Below are 5,667 nucleotides of genomic sequence, written 5' to 3' on the forward strand. Positions count from 1 at the left end.
ACAAGTACTGAGTAGATATCATCGGCCAACTCAAAATAGAAAGCAATATATTTCAGATAATAACATAAAATCAACTAATATTCTTAACAGGTGACAAATACATTTACCATAATCCTTGGCCACAACACCAGGCACATCTATGAGGACTCAAGCCTCCACACCATACTCATTTGGGAAACAGGTTCTTTAGATTGAGTATATTAACATATTTCAAGATTCATTCTCTTTACTATCCTGGTGTCGGAACGTGACACTATGATCCACTACTATCCTGGTGTCGGAACGTGACACTCCGATCCATCTACTATCCTGGTGTCGGAACATGACACTCCGATCCATCTACTATCCTGGTGTCGGAACATGACACTCCGATCCATCTACTATCCTGGTGTCGGAACATGACACTCCGATCCATCTACTATCCTGGTGTCGGAACATGACACTCCGATCCATCTACTATCCTGGTGTCGGAACATGACACTCCGATCCATCTACTATCCTGGTGTCGGAACATGACACTCCGATCCATCTACTATCCTGGTGTCGGAACATGACACTCCGATCCATCTACTATCCTGGTGTCGGAACATGACACTCCGATCCATCTACTATCCTGGTGTCGGAACATGACACTCCGATCCATCTACTATCCTGGTGTCGGAACATGACACTCCGATCCATCTACTATCCTGGTGTCGGAACATGACACTCCGATCCATCTACTATCCTGGTGTCGGAACATGACACTCCGATCCATCTACTATCCTGGTGTCGGAACATGACACTCCGATCCATCTACTATCCTGGTGTCGGAACATGACACTCCGATCCATCTACTATCCTGGTGTCGGAACATGACACTCCGATCCATCTACTATCCTGGTGTCGGAACATGACACTCCGATCCATCTACTATCCTGGTGTCGGAACATGACACTCCGATCCATCTACTATCCTGGTGTCGGAACATGACACTCCGATCCATCTACTATCCTGGTGTCGGAACATGACACTCCGATCCATCTACTATCCTGGTGTCGGAACATGACACTCCGATCCATCTACTATCCTGGTGTCGGAACATGACACTCCGATCCATCTACTATCCTGGTGTCGGAACATGACACTCCGATCCATCTACTATCCTGGTGTCGGAACATGACACTCCGATCCATCTACTATCCTGGTGTCGGAACATGACACTCCGATCCATCTACTATCCTGGTGTCGGAACATGACACTCCGATCCATCTACTATCCTGGTGTCGGAACATGACACTCCGATCCATCTACTATCCTGGTGTCGGAACATGACACTCCGATCCATCTACTATCCTGGTGTCGGAACATGACACTCCGATCCATCTACTATCCTGGTGTCGGAACATGACACTCCGATCCATCTACTATCCTGGTGTCGGAACATGACACTCCGATCCATCTACTATCCTGGTGTCGGAACATGACACTCCGATCCATCTACTATCCTGGTGTCGGAACATGACACTCCGATCCATCTACTATCCTGGTGTCGGAACATGACACTCCGATCCATCTACTATCCTGGTGTCGGAACATGACACTCCGATCCATCTACTATCCTGGTGTCGGAACATGACACTCCGATCCATCTACTATCCTGGTGTCGGAACATGACACTCCGATCCATCTACTATCCTGGTGTCGGAACATGACACTCCGATCCATCTACTATCCTGGTGTCGGAACATGACACTCCGATCCATCTACTATCCTGGTGTCGGAACATGACACTCCGATCCATCTACTATCCTGGTGTCGGAACATGACACTCCGATCCATCTACTATCCTGGTGTCGGAACATGACACTCCGATCCATCTACTATCCTGGTGTCGGAACATGACACTCCGATCCATCTACTATCCTGGTGTCGGAACATGACACTCCGATCCATCTACTATCCTGGTGTCGGAACATGACACTCCGATCCATCTACTATCCTGGTGTCGGAACATGACACTCCGATCCATCTACTATCCTGGTGTCGGAACATGACACTCCGATCCATCTACTATCCTGGTGTCGGAACATGACACTCCGATCCATCTACTATCCTGGTGTCGGAACATGACACTCCGATCCATCTACTATCCTGGTGTCGGAACATGACACTCCGATCCATCTACTATCCTGGTGTCGGAACATGACACTCCGATCCATCTACTATCCTGGTGTCGGAACATGACACTCCGATCCATCTACTATCCTGGTGTCGGAACATGACACTCCGATCCATCTACTATCCTGGTGTCGGAACATGACACTCCGATCCATCTACTATCCTGGTGTCGGAACATGACACTCCGATCCATCTACTATCCTGGTGTCGGAACATGACACTCCGATCCATCTACTATCCTGGTGTCGGAACATGACACTCCGATCCATCTACTATCCTGGTGTCGGAACGTGACACCCGATCCATTATTATCCTGGTGTCGGAACGTGAAACCCGATCCACTACTATCCTGGTGTCGGAACGTGACACTCCGATCCACTACTATCCTGGTGTCGGAACGTGACACTCCGATCCTCTACTATCCTGGTGTCGGAACGTGACACTCCGATCCTCTACTATCCTGGTGTCGGAACGTGACACTCCGATCCCCTACTACTACGTGTCGGTTCGTGACACCCGATCCATTACCCTCATTCTTTTAGTTCATCAAGCCTTCTTTTATACCAAGGCATCATCATTAACAAAGTGGATTTAAGGTTTAAGATTCACAGCCTCATCTTTCCAACCCACTACAATTACATAATCACATCATGCAAGCATACAATTAAGCATATAGAAGACTTTACAATACTACCCAATACATATCATTCGCTATTAAGAGTTTACTATGAAATAGCATAAACCATAACCTACCTCCACCGAAGAATCGTGATCAAGCAATCTACTTCCCAAGCCTTTTTGTTTTCCTCTTCGTTCTCCCTTCTCTCGTTCGTTTCTCCCTCTCTCTCTGTTCTTTCTATTTTTCTTATTCAAACCCTTTTTCTTTTACCCTAATTGTCATATAATTAAGTATAAAAGATGATAAAAATAACCCACTATTTATTTCAAGGTTATCTCCTTTAACCCCCAAGTAATTGAATTATTAACATTAACCCACTAACTTTATAATTATAAGCATGAATAGTCCAAAACGCCCCTTTAAAAACTTTAGCAGAATTCCGACCCAGTCAGGGTTACGCAGCCAATGACGGTCCGTATGACTGTGACGGTCCGTCCTGCAGGTCCGTCACAAAGTTCAGAGAGTTAATTCTGTGGAAAGATTTGTGACGGTCCGTCGTGCCAACGACGGTCCGTCCTGCCATTCCGTCGTGAAGTTCAGAGAGTCGATCTCAGTACCCAAATTTTCAGAATCTAAGTGTTTTGGAACGAGACCCCCTCGACGGTCCGTCGTGCCCGTGACGGTGCATCGTGGGATCCGTCGACTTAGACAGTTATTACTAGAAATAAACTCTACTGCTCAAAATGACTAAACAGGTCGTTACAATAGATACCAATTTACCCATCGTTCGTCCTCGAACGATCACAAGAAGAAAAACAAGGGCGAAAAGGAGTACCTGAATCTGTAAACAGGTGTGGTTATCTTTCTTGCATATCAGCCTCCTTCTCCCAAGTGGACTCTTCAATTGGTCGATTCTTCCATTGAACTTTGATGGATGCAATCTCCCTTGATCTCAACTTGCGGATTTCTCTATCTAGAATGGCAACAGGCTCCTCCTCATAAGACAAATTCTCATCAAGAAGAACTGAATCCCAACGAATAATGTAGTTTCCATCCCCATGGTATCTTTTCAGCATTGACACATGAAATACCGGGTGCACTCCTGAGAGTCCTGGAGGTAAGGCTAATTCATACGTTACCTCCCCTACTCGCTTAAGTACTTCAAATGATCCAATATACCTTGGGCTTAGCTTACCTCTTTTACCGAACCGCATCACACCCTTCATGGGTGAAACCTTCAGCAAAACTTGTTCACCCCCCATGAACTCCAAGTCCCTAACCTTTCGATCTGCATATTCCTTTTGCCTACTTTGTGCCGCTAAAAGCTTTTCTTGAATGAATTTCACTTTCTCTAATGATTCCCTCAGAAGATCAGTACCCCAGGGCCTCACCTCGAATGCATCAAACCAACCAATGGGAGACCTACATCTCCTTCCATGCAATTCTTCGAATGGGGCCATATCAATACTTGAGTGATAGTTATTATTGTATGAAAACTCTGCTAAGGGTAAGAAGTTATCCCAATGACCACCAAATTCTATCACACATGCACGAAGCATATCCTCCAATACTTGAATCGTTCGCTCAGACTGACCATCGGTTTGAAGGTGGAAGGCAGTACTAAGATCCAACTTAGTACCTAATTCAGCATGCAATGTTCTCCAAAACTTAGAAGTAAAATTTCGTACCTCTATCTGATATGATGGAAAGTGGAACTCCATGCAATCGCACAATCTCTGAGATATAGAGTTTGGCTAACTTCTCTGCATTGTAAGTCACCTTGACCGGAATGAAATAGGCATGTCAAGCAATTCACAATGTAAATTAAGGCCGGTAGCAAATGAGGAAGATACATAGGAAAATGTGGAGCCAGGATCAAATAACAAAGAAGCCATGCAATCACAAACCAAAAGATTACCTGTGATAACAGCATCTGATGTCTCCGCTTCCGACCGCCCAGGGAAAGCGTAACAATGGGCCCTATCACCTGTCTGCCCGTTGCCCCTACCATGTTGCGCTGCAGTCGCTCCGGCTTGCCCGCCAACCCGGTTGGTTTGGTGACCACCATTACCTTGACCACCACGTCCTCCAGAATGGCGGCCTCTTCCATGACCACCCCTACCTCTTACTATTGGGGGTCTGTAACTTTGTTTTGGACAAAACCTCCTAATATGTCCGATCTCTCCACATCCATGACACACTCTGGATTCAAGCATGGGTCTCTGGGAGAACGACGAAGTCTGGGGATAACCTCCAGACTCAGAGAAATGTTGACCAGTCTGCGGTGGTCCCCCAGCTACAGCCTGCAGTGAAGACTTAATAGGTCGGGCTGGATAACCTCCTGAACTCTGCCCTCTGGAGTAAGAACCACTAAACTCGCCTCCCTTACGAAACTTCTTAGTTGTTGATGCCATGGTGAAGTCATCTGGCTTCACTCCCTCCACCTCTATCACAAAGTCTACCACTTCCTGAAAGGATTTTGCCGTAGCAGCTACCTGTAAGGCTGAAATCCGCAAATCTGACCTCAGCCCTTTCACAAAACGGCGAATCCGCTCTTGTGGACTGAAGCAAAGCTGGGTGGCATACCTGGATAATGCACGAAACTTAGCCTCATACGCAGTGACGGTCATCCTGCCTTGCTCTAGGCTCAGGAACTCATCTCTCCTCCTATCCCTCAAAGTCCGGGGTATATACTTCTCCATAAATAAGCTAGAGAATGACGCCCAAGTCATAGGTGGTGCATGTGCTGGTTGACACTCAGCATATGACCGCCACCACATTTTGGCGTTTCCCTGAAATTGATAGGTTACAAAATCAACGCCAAATCGTTCCACTATGCCCATTTTATGTAGTAACTCATGACAATCAACCAGAAAATCGTAGGCATC

Source organism: Solanum pennellii, chromosome 10 (genome assembly GCF_001406875.1).
Source record: "Solanum pennellii chromosome 10, SPENNV200".
NCBI lineage: Eukaryota > Viridiplantae > Streptophyta > Magnoliopsida > Solanales > Solanaceae > Solanum > Solanum pennellii.